Genomic DNA, 17,717 nt, shown 5'->3' with positions numbered 1-17,717 from the left:
ATTAAGTATGAGCTCATCACTGTATGGAGGAAACACCCGTATTCTCCTATGTAGTTAGATGTGCAAATCAGTTGAGTTTTTAAGATTTCTAAAATGTGTATGTATGAACTAGCATGACCATATGTACAACATTTGGGAGCAGAAGCCCATGAAAGCTAGAATAAAGCGTTGGGAGTCCCTAGAACTGGAGGTATAGGCTGTTATGAGCTGTCATGTGGGTACTGTGAACTTAACTGGGGTCCTTCTCAAAATCATTAAACAGCCATTAAGCCAGTTCTCCAGCCCCAACAGTTGAGTGTCTGTCAGGACACATAGCTCGGAATCTTGGACTCCAAAATAAGAATCTAAATACCTTGTTTGTTTGTTTGGTTTTTTTTTTTTCCTACCAAAACCCCAGTCTATATGCCAATTGAACAAAGAAGTCTTAAATCATAAGACCCAAACCCAAGGGGTTTTGGACCACATTTTGCCAGTGGATCTTTCCCATAAAACCACTGTTACCATCTTTTAACCTTTTATTTAAGCATCTCTCTAGGTCAGAAAATTGTACTGTTAAGTACTGACCAAGAAGAAAATGTTATAAAATCAAGAGTAGATTCCAACTTGAATGCTGAAAATTTAAGGCACAAGGGTAAGGGGATTCTAAGACAAGTGTTTTTTAATTTTTTGTTATGTCATTTTGTAATCTTAAATGACTAAAAATTCACAGTCAGCCTTACTTTTCATAGAAGGCTACTTAAATTAGTAGTTATTGAATTTTAAGCCTTACACTTTATAGGCTAAAGTGCTTGTTAAGTTATTTGCTTTTTTTCAATGATACTTTTTTTTCCCAATTGTTGTAATTTGATAGTTTTTACAAAGCAGTAGGCTTCCTTGTGGCATTTTCCTACATACTTAGTTTTGTCTGTACCTCCTCCCGCCCTGTCCTTTCTTCATCTCCCAGCTTGGATACCCCACTTACACCCTTTTCCAGCGTTCCTCCTTCCGTATTCAACTTGTTCTAGAACCTTACCTACTCCTCACCCTTATAAAGTGTTCTTTGTTCCTCCTGGGCCCCCTTTTTAGTTTCCTAGAGTCTACACACACACACACACACACACACACACACACACACACACACACACACACACACAAAAAATTCAGAAACTAAAATCCAAGCATGAGAGAGAATGTGAGGTGTTTGCTTTTTTTTTTTAAGCCTGGGTTACCTAAATGTTTTCCAGTTGTAGCAGTTTTTCTGAAAATTGCAGTTTTCTACACGGGTGAGTAAAATCCCACAGTGTATATGTACTGTTGCTATTCATCGGTTGATGGCCATCTAGGGTGATTTCATGCCCTTGTGGTTGTGACTAGAGCTGCAATAAGAATGGCTGAGCAAGCGTCTCTGTGGTAGGATGGAGACTCCTCTGGGCGTATACCTGAGTGGCATAGCTGCGATATACAGTAGTTCTGTTCTGCAGCTTTTTGGGAAATGCTGACTTGTATAACGGCTACACCAGTTTACACTCCAACCAACCCTAACACGGATCCCTTTTTTTTTCTTCACCCTTGCTAGCATTTCTTGTCATTTATTTTCTTGATGATAGTCATACTTGGATGGAATCTCAAAGTAGTTTTCATTTGCATTCTCTGGTCACCAAGGATGTTGAAGACTTTTGGAAATATTCATTGGCCATTTTTATTTCTTTTGAGGACCCTTGCTTGGCCTTCCCATCCCCATTTTTAATTAGAATATAATTATATCACTTCCCCCTTTCCTCCTCCAACTCCTCCCAAGTCTTCTATAAGACCCTGTAAAATGTATGCCCTCTTTTTCTTTATACATACAAATATATATATATACACACACACATATATATACACACATATATGTGTGCATAAATATATAAACACAACCTGTTGAGCCCACTTAGTGTTGCTTGTGTATATATGATTTCAGGCAGACAATTTTTTGTATTAGATAAGCAATTGGGTGGGAGAGGGTTCAATGCAAGGAGAGACTGACTCAGCAGTCATTGGTTGCTTTGTCTAGTGGTGAGACTCTAGGAGATCACCTTCTGTGTTCGCATGCTTATCGGTGTTGTCACTGTTCAGGCAGCCATATTGTTGAGTATCATAGGTGTAGCCTTCTGCTATTTCTGGGAGACAGAGTCTTACTGCAGTCTTCCTGGCCATCTGTCTCCTAATAGTCTTTCTGTTCACCTCTTCTGCAACACTCTCTGAGCTTTAGGTACAGAAGTTGTATAGTAGATAAATCCTTTGGGACTTCCCTTGATCAGTTGATCTCAGAACTAATACCAGTTGTAGTTTTCTGTAATGGTCTCTGTTTGCTGCAAAGCGAAGCTTCTTTTATGTAGGGGTGAAAGCTACACTTTATCTATGGGTGTAAGTTCTAGAGTGCAGTTGGGAATTATTAGGAATTAGCTAGGTCTAGTGAAGTAATGGTAGTGGGTTTCCCTCTAAGTTCCATGACCTCTTTGCTAGCCCCAAGTAGAGTTCTTGGCTAGGTTTCTATTACCAGGCATGTTTCTCTCCTTGTTGAGTGTGCCTTAAGCCCATTTAGACAGCTAGGGCTATCACCAAGATATTAGTTCCACTACTGCACCTATAAGGATAGCTTGCCAAGCTGGGTAAGTGTTGTTTCATAGGCATCACAGCTGGATAGAATCATTTATTGCATCCTTCTATTGGCGTCTTAAATAGTACTTACTGGACTGTGGAAGCTAGACTGAAGAAGTCTTCTGAGTCTTGTATCCAAAGTGTGTAGTGTCTTCAACTCTGAGAACCAACCAAGGGTAACAGCAATAGCCTATATATTATTTTGGAGGTCACTTGGACTACACTGACCAACAACTCAAATGGAGATTTTCCATGCCTATTTCTGGGTGTCAGGGGTAGCAGGATACAGGAAATTGAAACAGAAACAGGAAATGGGAAACAAAAATCTGAAAATGGGGCTTTTATAGGGGAGGGGGAGAGAAGTCAAGAGGAGGGGGTGAAGAAAGAACAAATACAATTAAGGATGTTTCATAAAATCTCCAGGAGTCATATTATTTCCCATCTACCTAAAATTATATGCAATTTATATGTAATACACGTGTATATACATGTAAATATCTTACATGAAGTTATGCTACTTGGGCTGATCATACTCCTCACAAGAGCCATAGAGTATCCTAGCCATTTTTTGGATTCAGTTGTTTTCTTGTTTAGTTTTCTGAGTTCTTTGTATATTCAGGATATTAATCCTCTGCCAGGTGTTACTTGATGCCCACCCATCAAGTGTTTGTACCAGGGAAAACAGGTTTGTCTAACACATCTGTTCAACAATGATCACCTTGGAAAGAAAGGCTCACTTACTCTGCATGCTCAACTTTTGCATCCTCAGCAGCCCCCAAGCCTTCCAAAGCCACCATTCAACTTTCCTAATTAAGCAATCTTTAGTGACCCAGCTATGACTACATATAAAACCTAGGATATGCACAAATGTACACTAAAGTTGTTCCTAACTGAATATTGTTTTCCTTCTGGATACCTGTTACATTTACTCTGTTTACTCTATTCATATACTTAGGGGAAGCCAATCCCCATCCTTTTGATGTTTTGTTAATCTGACAAGGGTTAAAGTGAGCCATGGCCTTTTTGAGAAGGGAAAGGCTAGATAACTTCTAAAGAGGACACAGAATCCACAAGCTCGGATGCAGAGTCCGAACTCTGTGACTCACTGACGCAGGACATTGATAAGTTATCTGAACTCTCTAGGCATTTGCTTCCTTATCTGAAAACTTGGGAACCTTAGAAGCTACACTGTGGGGTTTTTGACAGAGATATTTGAACCCATGCAAGTGGGTACTATAAGTTTATGTTTTATTAGTAGTAATGTTTGAGGTTGTTATTCCTACACTGAGCTCTCCAGCAATTATATAGCATATATTTATTTATTTACACTGAACATTAAAGTAAATGGTCTTTCCACAAGCTAGGTCACAGAGATGGCTGTAAAACATATTTAATAATAAAAACACACCCATGTCTCATATAGTAGGCTGTTAGTTCTTAGCGCAGTGAGACTTGGTAGGATGAGGAACTCTGCTATGCTTTGTCAGGCCAGGACATAATCCTCTGACCAGGGTGTGAGTTGGCTGTCCCTCATCTGATCTGTAATCAGGTAGAGTACACGTGGTACGAAGCATGGCTGCCCTCTGTGAGATCATAAGTGAGTCATTCCCCTTCCTAGGAGGCTGTGGAAGCCACAGCAGTACGCCGACCAATCGGCCATAACAAGAGACAGTGGAAAGCAGTGCGCCAAGGTGTCTGAAGAGATGGAGGGGAATAGAACCCTCCACTTGCACCAGGAGAAAACTCATCTCCTGGGTGAAGCTGGGAGAGATGGGTGGGTGTCCAAAGGTGTAGGCATTGTAGAGTAGGGAGTTCGAGGGACCCACACCTCATGGCCAGTTGCTTCAGTAACATTGGAGGCAAGATTCTCTAACAGAGGGAGAGATGGGAGTGGAGGCTTGGAATGTGTAACTGGAACATTGAACTTGACTGGCTTGAATGTGTAATTGACAGAAACAAAAGAGTGGGAAAGGATTTGTAACTAAAAGAAATGGGGGAAAACAAAAGTTGATTGGTCAGCTCTGAGAATCTAAGACTAGAAGACTTGGACTTGTAGTAATTGTATTATGTTAGCCATAAGTGAAAACTAGCTGCTACAGTGCAGAGTGAGAGGAAAGCTTAACTTAGTGCTGTGCATTAGTCCTGAAGGTGAACTTTTTCAACCCACTATACCAAGGAGTAGGCTGCAATTAGAACGTTACATAGTACCACATATTGTATCTTAGTGATGGCCATTTGCTTTGCTTTTCTTTCATGAATTAATTAGTCAACTCATTTTGCTTTACATCCCAATCACAGCCCCCTCCCCTCCTCTCCTCAGAGTCCTGTCCTCCCACCCCCTTACCCCATTGCTCCCTCCCCTGCCCCAAACCAACCACCCTGGCAAGGCAAGTCACATCAGGACTAAGGGGCATCCTCTCTCGATGAGGCCTGACAAAGCAGCCCAGCTAAGGGAAAGGGATCCACAAGCAGGCAACAGAGTTCCAGTCAGAGGCTGTCCCCAGCTCCAATTGTTAGGAGAGCATGCTGCACATCTGCTGCAAATGTGTAGAGGGCCTAGGTTTAGTCACTTCATGATCTTTGGTTGGTGGTTCAGTCTCTGAAGGTTCAACTAACCAATGGTCCCAAGCTAGTTGGCTTGTGGGTCTTCTTGTGGTGTCCCTGACCCCTTTGGCTCCTTCAATCCTTCCCCCAACTCTTCCACAAGACTCCCTAATGCTTGGGTGTGGATATCTGTTTCCATCAGCTACTGTGAGGAAGCTTCTCAGAGGACAGTTAAGGTAGGCTTATGTCTGCAAGCACAATAGAGAATCATTAATGGTGTCAGAGGTTGGCTCTCTCCCATGTGGTGGATCTCAAGTTGGGTGTTATGCTTATTAAGGGACTGTAATACATAGGTATCTGATGGTAGGTTATTTCAAACTCAAACTTTATTACTTTCTATGAGATCTTAAGCAAGTTAAACTCTTCTGCTTCTCTTTCATCTATTAAAGTGGTACACATACATACATACATACGTACGTACACACACACACACACACACACACACACACATAGGCACAGTACCTATGTCATGAGACAGAGAGTTAAGTGGGACAGTTAACAAAGTTGTGTGTGGGGGTTCTATATCCACACTGTTATCAGTTATTTCTGCTGGGCAGAATGTAAAAGTTTCTTATTTCTACTCCTCGCCTGGTGAAGGAAACCAACAGATGGGCATCTTCTCATAGCTATCTGTTATCTCACAGCTGCATTAAGCAACTGACTTTATGCCGTTGCCAGAAAAGCCACTGCTCAGCTATCTTGCTGCCCGCCAGTTGTATCACTCCCCTTCCTGCGTTTCCCAGCGCTTGATTTAATGTCTACACACTGTTCACCACAGTACCACAGCTAGAGCGAGCCATGTGTCGATAGCATTTCCTTCAGCCCTGACCATACAGGCTGTTCTGGTGACCAGTGCTACAGCCCCTAAGATACCTTTGCTGAAAAACATTAGCCGCAGTTTGTTCTCCCGTACCCCAGAGGTACACTGAATTAGTTAGAACTGTGCTTTAGCTGACGTAGAGAATTTCCCTAAACTATGGACACACATGGCGAGGACATGCTAATTATATTCTCTTTTGCTCCCTGCTAGAAGGCATTGACAAAGCTGTATTCCCGGTGTCCTGACTGGTCCCAAGATATTGTTGTTAATAATTTTCTTGGTTCTAAATTATACACAGACCAACATTCTGATACATTTAAGTCACTAACATTTCATATATCGTTTTTGTTTTTTTTCCGGAGCTGAGGACCGAACCCAGGGCCTTGTGCTTGCTAGGCAAGCGCTCTACCACTGAGCTAAATCCCCAACCCCTCGTATATCATTTTTTTACTTGCCATTGAGCAGATGAGACAGTTGTTACACATTTGCCAGTCCTTTTCTCTTGATGTTCTGTGTACGTTAACATTGCTGCTTGGCAATGTAATTTCCTCCTGAAGTCTTCTCTACCTAAAATAAATTGGTATCACATCACAGAGATAAATAAGGAGCCTCCAAACCCTGCTATAAAAAGAAAAACCTAAAACAAAATAGATAGTCACGATTATACTAGTATCCTCTGTCTGAAGGGTTAGTTTTCCAAGATACAAAGTCCTTTCAAGCCATGGGACATTAGCACAGTTGCTTAATGTCCACTTGTCATTTGGATAGTGGTTCTTCTATCTTGTTAGCTCTCAATCAGGAAGACAGGTTTTTTTCTTTTACTTAGTCTGAGAATGTCAGTTTCTATAAACTCCATGGTCAATGTGAAACAATTTTTTTCCCCTTTTAGCTTTGTTTTGATTGTTTATTGTAGTAGGAAGGAATTTTGCTCGGACCGAGTTGGTTTTCTGTTTTTGATATACTAGTAGATATTGAATGTTAAACAGTACCTAAGCCAGAAGGCAATAAAGATCTCTGTGTACTGACACACATTGTCACAGCCACCTTATTGGACAGGACACGTCCCTGTCTGTGAAAGCAAATATAATGTCTCCACAAACACTATCCTTTGCTCCCCTGCGTTACCTTTTCTGTCTTCCTGGACTCTCTCGTCTGGTTCTGTACTGTAAGAGATAAGGCAGGGCTGCTAAAAGTTCACTCATTCCCTAGGTACAGGAGGCTGTTAAAAGACATTCACTCTGCCTTGGTAGCGTCTCAGCAATTCTTTGGTGAAAAGGTGGGTGGATTATTTGTGTGTTAGGTATGGGTGTGAATGATTAACGAGAAGAGAAGTGGGCAGTGTGCTGGCTGGGTTTGTGTGTCATCGTCACTCGGGCTACAGTCATCACAGAAAGGAGCCTCAGTTGAGGAAATGCCTCCATGAGATCCATCTGTAAGGCATTTTTCCAGTTAGTGATCAATGTGGGAGGGCCCAGACCATGGTGGGTGGGGCCAACTCTGGGCTGGTAGTTCCGGGTTCTATTAGAACGCTGAGCAAGCTGTGGGAAGCAAGCCAGTAGCAGCACGCCTGCGTGGCCTCCGTGTCAGCGCCTGCCACCAGGTCCCAGCCCTGCTTGAGTTCCTGTCCTAATTTCCTGGACTATGATCTGGAAGTGTAGGCCGAATAAACTGTTTCCTCCCCGACTTGCTTTTTGGTCATGATGTTTTGTCACAGCAAAAGAAATCCCAATACAGGAGTGTGGGAAGCTAAAGTATGGAAACATTGGGATTTTTTGTGTGCAGTTTGATTAACTCGTTTTCTATTCTCACCTATCTCACGATGTTGCAGAACAACATTAGTAAGATGCTGTGAATGTAAAAACAGCCTTCGCAGGCCTCTCCTAAACTTACACAACAAATATCGTTACGTCAGCTCCAGAATGTAATCAGAGGAACGGGAACATCCCTGTGTTTCTTTTCCTTATTTCTCTTCTCCCTTCTTTCCTGCTGGATGCCTCTCAAGTGTTGTTTGATTTTTCTGAAGTCATTTATTAAGGGCAACAGAAATCACGGTTACATTCTAACCCCACTTCCTCCGGGCTGTGTATAATCCTGGGTCTCTTGCGTGTGGGAGGTAGAGGGAAGATTAGAAGGCAGGTGGATAAAATGAGACGTCTAATGGAGATGAGCTGCGTTAGGACACCTTTGTAGGCAAGGAGAACCGTGAAAGCTAAGCAGGAGATAGAAATGAAAGTCAAACAGGCGCCCTTTCAGCCCAGATCCTTAGGACAGCAATCGACTGGGGGCCATGGCTCACGTGAGGATTGCGGAAGGCACTTTGCAGTAATATCCATGCTCTTCTCTCAAGTGAGAGATCAGTGGTTATGGCACAGTGGAAGATTCTAGCTGCAATTCTTTTCCTCAGTTTGATAACAAGATGGCCTGAGGTGAGAAAGCTGATTTCACTTCTTCTGTAAATATCTAAGCACTCTCTGATAGTGTCGTGTTCTCTCTCTCTCTCTCTCTCTCTCTCTCCCTCTCCCCTCTCCCTCTCTCCTCCCTCTCCTCTCCTCTCCCTCTCCTCTTCGATTTATACCCATAAGAAAGATTTATCTATCTTATGGGTATAAATGTTTTTCCAGCATGTATGTAGGTGCACCACGTGCGTGCCTGGCGCCTGCTGAGGTCAGGAGAGGGTGTTGGATCCTCTGGAACTGGAGTTGCAGATGGTTATAACCATGTGGGTGCTGGGAATCAATCCCAAGGCCTCCTCAAGGGCAACGACTGCTCTAAACTGCTGAGCCTCCTTTGAGCCTTGTAGAAATCCAATTTGGAAAATTCCTTAATATTTGATCAAGATGGTTTCCTTAATAACTGCTTGTGGTTTACATGTCTTTATAAGAACATTGTAACTGTGGCCCTTGCCTTTAATCCCAGCACTCAGGAGGCAGAGGCAGGTGGATCTCTGAGTTCAAGGCCAGCCTAGTCTACAGGACAGCCCAGGGCTACACAGAGAGACCCTGTCTCTGAAAAACAAAACAAAACAAGCACAACAGAAAAAGAGAATGTTATAATTGATACAAAAACTTTTGATAAATATTAAACAGAACAAAGAATGAAACTGACATTCGTAAGAAAATGCACAGGGCTAGATGGAGAGCACTGTTCCAAGTGGAAGAAACCATTTTCAGAAAGACATTGCTGACGTTAAAGGGAAAGAGGATGATGCAAGGAACCAGAGAGACCAGACACCCAGCACCCAAGCCTTAAAGCAGATGTTCCATAGACGTCCATTGCCTCATACTGCACGTGATGTCCAGGAGAGCTTTCAAAGACCGTAGTGACTGGAGACATTAACCTTTAGCCAACTCGCAAATGTTTTACAACAGTTTAAGAACTCTGCCCAACAGCAGACAGGCTTGACAGACTGAAAAAAATTAGAAGAGCAATTTCCCTTTTAAACACATTCTTTTTATTGTTTCTATCCTTAGGTGTAATCTAATGTTTTATTATGGGAGTAAAGTAGATCTCCATAAAAGAAATAATAAGAGCACCAGAACGCTGTAACCCCAGCGAGTTCCAGGTCGTGGACAATAACCGTTGGTGCTGGCCCCTGTTCAGCGCTCTCCCTTTCTTCCCTGAACAGGACAGAAAGAAGCCGCCCTTTCCTGAAGGCTTCGTTATTAGTTTCTAAATCCCCAAACCTGAGTCAGGAAGGGAGCAGCTGAAGCTTCTCAGAAAGGGCCGGCAGAAACCGGATGACTGGAAATCTGCCCTCCCATCTTTGCCCGCAGCTATTTTGAGTTTTAGAATCTCCCTGTAGCCACACAGCAAGACCTTGAATAAATGAAGTAACGAGGGGTGTTGTTTTAATACACGTGTGTTTAGCCTTTGGTTTCTTCGTAAAGATGTTATTCCCATGCCCAGGATAGGGAACTACGATCTTGTTTACAGCTCTTGGCAACAGCTAACCTGAGCATGTATTTATCTCCTGCTTGCCACCTTGTCTTCCTGACAAGATGCCTCTAGTCTGCACCACGGCATTATCTGTAACAGCCACGAAGCTGTCCAATGCTTTATCTAACGTTTTGTTTAATCCTGAGAACACAAGTTACTGCACAGGTCAAGAACAGTTACTTTATCCCCTGGATTTGGTCTAAGGGCAGAAACTCCACTGTGGCCGATATTCTAAGCATTGAGAGTCAGGAAGGCCTTAATTCCAGAATACTGGTCACCTCTCATCTGAGCCTCCTCTCCCCAACCCCAGGCCTAATGTGATCTTACCTCAGCCAAGTTGCCTCTTGTAGGCATTTTGTATAAGTGGTACCCTATCCTCCTGTGCCCGGGCTACTGCACCAGGCACAGTGTTTGCAGCTAATCTGTGTGCCACAGCATTCTTCATTCTTTTTATAGCTGAGTAGTGTTCCTTGCATATGTATGCCACATCTTGTCTGTTCATTTCTCTGTTGATGGATACACGTGGATGCTTCTCCTTTCAAACATTGTGAAATGTGAGGTATGGACATTTGAATACAAGCCTCTGTTCCAGCCACTGCTTCCAATTCTTTGGAAGTGTAGCCTATGAAAGGAATTATTGGTGATAAGGTAATTCTGTATTTTACTTCTTAAGAAATGGCCAAGTGTACTTCACGCTGAAGGCGCTGCTTTATACATTAAAGCACCAGACCTTCACGCTGGCTGAGTGTCATTAGCACTGGTGACTTCTGTTTTTCTCTTCCTAACAAAGTGTTGCCTCTTTGGGGTTTCGATTAGCATCTTTTCATGTGTTTACTCACCTCATTCTCAGAGAATATCTGTTTACACTTTTCCTCACTTCAAATTAAGTTGTCACACCAGGCCTCGTAACACATAAGGCCTTTAATCCCAATATTCAGGAAGCAGAGGCAGGAAGATTTCTATGAGCCCAAGGGCCAGCCTTGTCTACATTATGAGTTTCAGGCCAACCAAGGCTAGTAGTGAGATCCAAAACAACCAAAAATGAATGCTCATCTTGTTATGGCTTAAAAAAAATCCTTTTTAACAAGGCGGTGTATTATGACTTTTTAATGTATGAACCGCTCTTAAAAGTCTTCCTTAAAGTTCAGTGAATAACAACAGTACACACTCTCTTTCCTGTGGTGCTGTCTTACTTCCTAGTCTCTTGATGAGAAAGTTTGCACTTAATTCCCAAGGGCTGTTGGTCCATAGTTCTAATGTACTTGTTCCTCTTTGTCTCTGGGGTGATGCTGGTTTCAACAATGAGCTAACAAACCACATAAAGTGACTACGAGAGAACGCCGTGAGCAGCATGTGTTTGTGGAGGCAAAGTGCTGATTATCTGTAAATGATTGATGGAAGTCACCAATGAAGTCACCTTGTGGTAGATGTGTGTGGGGCAGTTTTTGATTGAGATTCAGTCTCCATTCTTGAAACTGGTCTGTCAGGATTGCTTTCTTCTTGAATCAACTTTAGTTTGTGAGTTTCCACAAGCCTGGCCCGTATTCCCTATAATAAGTCACACAACCTGGTGGGATGCAGCTGAGGCCGATTCCAGTCGTGATCTACTGCAGTAAACATGGACGCCCAGGTATCTCAGATGTTTGCTGCCTCCAGGGCCCCAAGAGTGGGCAGTCTGGACCCCACGGGAGTCCTAGTTTTAGTAGTTTTGAGGAACCTCCAGCTGACTTCCACAGTGGCTGGGACCGTTTATATTTCTACCCTCGGTGTATGACTGTTACCTTTGCTCAGCATTCACTACCTGTCATCTGTTTGCTTGACAGTGACAGAAGGTAAGATAGAATCTCAGCGACGATGAAACTTGCATTTCTCTGGTGGCTAAAGATGTCCAACATTCTTCATGTTTGCCACCTAATTGTATTTTTTTTTCTTTTGCCTATGCAATTCATTTGTCCATTTCCTGAACTGATGGTTTGCTTTTTGACATTTAAATTAAAATTTCTTGTTTTTGTGTATGGGTGCTTCGTCTGGATACACACACACACACACACGCACACACACACACACACACACACACACACACACACGCGCATTGTCTGCATGTTTGGTGCCCACAGAGCCAGAAGAAGCCGTTGGGTACCCTGGCAGTGGATTTACCAGTGGTCCTGAGCTATCGTGTATCATCTGAGGCTCATGCCCAGGGCTCTGGAAGAGGAGTCCATGCTCAACCTCTGAGCCATCTTTTACAGCCCAGATTTTTCCCATCTAATTTTTTGAGTCCTTTATAAGTTCTAGATTTAATTCTCTGTCAAGTGTATGACAAAGATGTTCTCTGTGTTTATATATTGTCTCTTCACACTGGATTATTTTTTGCTTTGCTGTGTAGACGTATGTTAATTTCATACAGGACCATCTGTCAAGTCCTGCTATTATTTCTTGGGCTATTGCCTGTATCTTGAAGTGTTTTCCTCTAATAAATTTAAACTTTTAAGTCTTGATGACTTTAACCTATTTTGTTTTGTTTTCAGACTGAGAAGTACAGGCCTAGTTTCATTCCTTTATATGTGGCTATCTATCGGATTTTCCCAGTATAGTCTGTTCTTTGTCCAAGGTTAGGTTGCTTTGGTTATATGAACTTATTTCTAGGTCCTGTAGATACATCACACCGCGATTTGTCTGGTTTGTACTGTGCTCCTTCTGTTAGTATGGCTTTTTACTGTAGTTTAAATCGGATTCTGTAGTATCTCCAGGACTGTTTTCTGGTTCTTAGGATTACTACACCCATTCAGAGTCTTTTGTGCTTCCATATAAGTTTTAGGATTTTTTCCCACAGTCCTGGGTATGTAGTCCTGGGTGGTTCGAGAAAGCTGCCTGAGCAAGCCAAAGAGAGCCAGCCAGTAATCAGTGTTTTTCTGTGGCTTCTGCTTCAGTTCCTGCCTGTCGGTTCCTGTCTTCAGTTCCTGCCTGGCCTCCAGTGATGGACTTAAATCTGTAAGCTGAAATGAGTGCTTTACCACAGCAAAGGAAAGCAAGCCAGAGCAGCATCTGAGTTACTGCACTGGGGTCACAGATGAGTTGGTGGCGTCACTTCCCCTCCGATCTATGAAACATGGGGAACATTGGGACAGCTCATCTTTAAAGCTGTGGTAGAACAAAGCAGTGATTCCATACCATCCTGGACACTTTCTACTAGGGAGATTCAATCTCGTTGCCTATTATAGATCTGTTGATGTTGTTTACAACCAAAGCTTTAATATTGGTTGGTAATACAGGTGCAGACATGTTGCCATTTCACCTATATGTTCTCAGTTATGGATTATGGTTCTCAAAGTATTCCTTGATGATCCCCTATATATCAACAATATTTATTGTCCACTTCATCATGAATTTTGTTAGTTGGGATTCTCTGTTTGTCTTGGATTTGTTAATCCCGTTTATCTTATCAAAGAGCCATTGCTTCATTGACTGATTTCTTTGTATTGTTCTTTCCGTTTCCATGCCATTGATTTCTGCCTTGACTTTTTAAAAAGTTCTTTGCATAGTTTGTTTTTTTCTTTAGTAGTTTGGGATTTGACTTTTTGTTGTGTTGCTAAGACCAGGAGGTTTGCCAGTCAGTTAGAAATGCCTGTTGATGTTGGGCCTCAAGCCTCTGCACTCCCCTGTTAGATCTCATCCCCAAAGTTGTGGTAAGTTGTTTTCATTTTTATTCCATTCTAGAAGGCTTTATGATGTTTCCATTATTTTCTCAGCGGCTCGGCAGTCATCTCAGAATCTATTGCTCTCTATCAATGTGTTCATAGAGCCTCTCTTGCTGTTCCAGTTTTCTTCCATTTCTGATAGTAAGTACACAGGAAACTATTTCAATCCCGGTTTATGTTTTCAGACTTGCACAGACAGTACTCTAGTTAGTACCCATCCCGACGCCTTTTACAGTAGAGTGAGCAAAAGACTCTTTTCCTATTCTTCTCTATAGAGGAATCTGTTTCCTATCTCTAGTGCCTTCCGTGCTACTATATAGCCGTAAGCTATACAGTGGGGAAGGAAGCCCATTGATGAGAGACCGAAAGAAGAGAGAGAGTCCTCATGAGGGAATTGTCAAAAGCCTAGTTCAAAACTCCCAAACTAGCTAGGCAAGGAGGCACACTTAGGAGGCTCACTAAAAGGACTAGGAGTTCAGTGCCAGCCGAGGTGAGATCTTATCCCAAATAGCAAAACAAACTTCCCCTGCGGCCCAGAATGCAGTCTCCTCTGGAGATAGTTGCGTGGTCTGCTGAATAGAATATTTGTCCTAAAGCCTTTGGGTGCAGTATTCTGTTGACGTCTGTTAAACCCATTTGATTTATCATGCAGTTGAAGTCGCAAGTTTTTTGCTCAATTTTTTGTCTGGAAAATTGACTTTTTTTTTATTTGGAGGAATCAGTTATGTAAGCCACTCACTGTTTTTCTTTCTTTCTTTCTTTCTTTTTCTCTTTCTTTCTTTCTTTCTATCTATCTATCTACCCCTATTTATTCATTGTTATATGTTATTGATGAACTATTCCCTTTATTAAATATACTGGCCTTCTTTATTTCCTCTGCTTCATTTTACTGAAGTCTACTTTGTCAAGTATAATAATGGCTACTCCTGCCTACTTCCTGCTTCTGTTTACTGGGTCTATAGGTTTTTATTCTTTGGCTTTTCTGTCTCAGACAAAAATTACATGGTTTTCTCAAATGTGGATCCTAATTTTAAGTGTTTGTATGTATATAAACAAGCACATGAATTCTGCTAATCTACTGTTGTTGTAAAAATATAAAAATAAAAAAGAATAGTGTTGGTCTTTTACCCCACTAGGTCTGCACTGTGGTGCTCCAAGATATCTGCTAGATATCTTGGTGGAAACACAGCCCAGCCGCACACTTTCCTACACTCAAACCCTCACATAAAAGAACACGGGGTTGGGGATTTAGCTCAGTGGTAGAGCGCTTGCCTAGGAAGCGCAAGGCCCTGGGTTCGGTCCCCAGCTCTGGAAAAAAAAAAAACAAAAAACAAAAACCACACAACACAATAATCTTAGATCCAATTGTGAGATATAATTGCCCACTTAAACATACAAAGCCCAGTACCATCCATCCCTTGAGAACATTAATAATAACCTGTAGACACACAGAGTGGAATCTTAACGTCACCTTCCATGTTGTTCTGCCACGGCTTCTCTCCTCTCCCTCCTGTCTCCTCCTTTCCGTTCCAGTCTCCTCCTCTTCCTTCAAACTTCTCTCCCGCCCATCCTTCCTTCTCCTCCAATGACAGGCCTCCTTCTATCCTGTACCTGCCCCTCACCTGTGACACCATCCTACAATTTACCCTTCTTGTTTGGTCACTTTTCATTCACTGTTTTTTTGTTTTTTGTTTTTTGTTTTTTTTATTATGGCTATGTACTAAGGTATTGTCTTCATTGATCTTTTAGATAATTAATTTCCCACTCTGTTGTTTTTACTTCGACTTTTCTACTCTATTTTGAAATTTGAAATTAGGTTTTAAGATTCTGGTCCTCTTCTCCTTTGCCTCATCATCCTGTACCCTATACCTGATTTTAGCCATGCTGTCTCATAAGAATCAAGTGATTCCTGACCAAGAAATAAAAGCAAAATCATCCCATTTCTCAGTGGATTCCAAGGAAAACTGGTAATAAAATCGGGAACAACTCCAAGAGAAGGCACTGGAGGAGAAAGAAGCTAGGTCTGAAAGGATTCACGATGAGGCAAGGCTGAGGGTTTAAATGAATCATGGTCACCAGTCAGTCCTACCAAGGAGCTCAACACTGTCAACCTGGAGATTGGTCATGTCTAAACTGGGGGTGTGGTTTGCTCAGTAATAAAATGTAGAACCTTAAAAAAGCCCACAAGCTTTAAGTTTCTGGGATTGTTTTATGCTGTCCAACTCTATATACTTGAACACTCTCATCGCTTTTCAATTAATGTGTCCTGCGTTTTTCCTTTACCACCAGAGTCATCATCTGAGAGCTCTGTTTGAAGTTGTTAGCTGTCCGTGAGAATTGACGTTGAGGTATTCTCCTTTTGGATACTGAGAGCTCCCAAGTGAGGCACGCCAAGACCGTGCTGTGCTCTGCTCTTCTCTCAGTCCAGTCAGGTGAGACCGGAGTAGTGAGTTACTCTGCCATCCCCAGACTGCAGGCAGCAAGCAGGATGTGTATTCTCTCTGCATGAAGCTCCAGGATCCATTCAGCTCAGCTAACTACTGTTCCGGGCAACCACAAGAGGCCACTCCAGGCTCCCCTCAGACTCAGATATTCTCAGAACCGATGCCTCATGCCTGCATTAGGACAAGTCAGGAGTTCAGAACAGTACCTGGCACATAAGTGGTCAGTAAAGCCATCACCACCGTCAAGCTTAATGCACTATTCTAGTTTTCTTAATGGTCATCTTCCTCTAAGAGCCAGAGAGAACACCCACAGAACAATCAGAATATTATAGTCAAATTGGTCCTCTCAGAGTGTTTTATATTCTTACAAAATGTTTAAAAATATTAAAAAGTTAGTGTTTAAAAAGTTGGTCTGTCTCTTCATTTGTAACACATCCTCAAATGTCCCATCCATTAAACAGGACTTTTAAAAATGGCCCATTTGTGTGCTATGTCCCATGAAAAGGAATCAGGGCATTCCATGCCTTGGAAAAGAGAAACATAGATCCTGTCTCGGTGCACCATATTCTTCTGGTACGTTGTGACACAGTCCACAGCTGTCAGCTTTTATGACAGTGTGGTGAACAAGCCCATGCATGCAGCACTGTCCTACCTCGAGCATGTGCCTTGTGACACGATCCCCAGCAATGGTGGCCAAGTCTGTGCACAGGGCACTGTCCAACTTCAAGCACACCCCTTGGTGTCACTCTCTTCTGTTCAAGGCTTTTTCTGAAATCTGGAAGTTGGCATTAGGTTATGTGGGTGTTGACACCTTTGAAGACGACAGACAATAAGGAAATAGGCTCACTGAGCAAGCACGCCAGGCCTCCTGTCCGTGGGTTGTTCCAGGCAGTTCCACACAGAGACAAGACACTGTTGAAAGTCCTGGTCACTCACAATGGCAACCAGCTCAGCTGTCCCCATACATCCCTTTCCCATTTCCACCTTCCAGTCTCTCAGCTGTGATTTTTTTTTTTTTTTTTTGGATTACCTAAAAATAAATTTTCTGCTCACAACTCCTTCCTGAATGTTCACTCTAGACAAACTCAAACTAATGTATCTGCCACGTATTGACTTTACAGCCCGAGTGAGACTTGATCGTGGTCCTATGCTCTTGAGTGTTTTGTCTCCTAAGCACATACTTTGAAACCTTAACCAAGATGATTGAAGTATGGCTTTGAGAAATTGGAACAGGGCACAGAGCCCGGATAAACGGGGTTAGTGTCCTTATAGAAAAGACCCAAAGGAGACACCGTGTATCTTCTGCCATGTAAAGCTAGAGTAGAAAGAAGCTGTTAGGAGGAAGGAGAGAGCGCCAGTCACCTAATCTGTGCACTTCTGGATCTTAGACTTCTCAGCCCTCAGAACTGTGAGAACTGTCGAATGTTTGTCCGCCACCTAGTGGATGTTATTTGTATTGCAGCGTCCTAGTTAGAAGACGGGTAAGGTCACTGTTGGTTATAATTAGTTTCCAATTTCCCTCAGATCATCTGTAAAGACTCCTGTGGATTCCTTGCACATATGAGCCTGCTCTTGTCAGTGGTGGAGGGGAAAGAA

Source organism: Rattus rattus, chromosome 2, assembly GCF_011064425.1.
Source record: "Rattus rattus isolate New Zealand chromosome 2, Rrattus_CSIRO_v1, whole genome shotgun sequence".
In the NCBI taxonomy this organism is placed as follows: domain Eukaryota; kingdom Metazoa; phylum Chordata; class Mammalia; order Rodentia; family Muridae; genus Rattus; species Rattus rattus.
The sequence above is the reverse complement of the archived record's forward strand: the minus strand, read 5'-3'. Positions refer to the sequence as shown.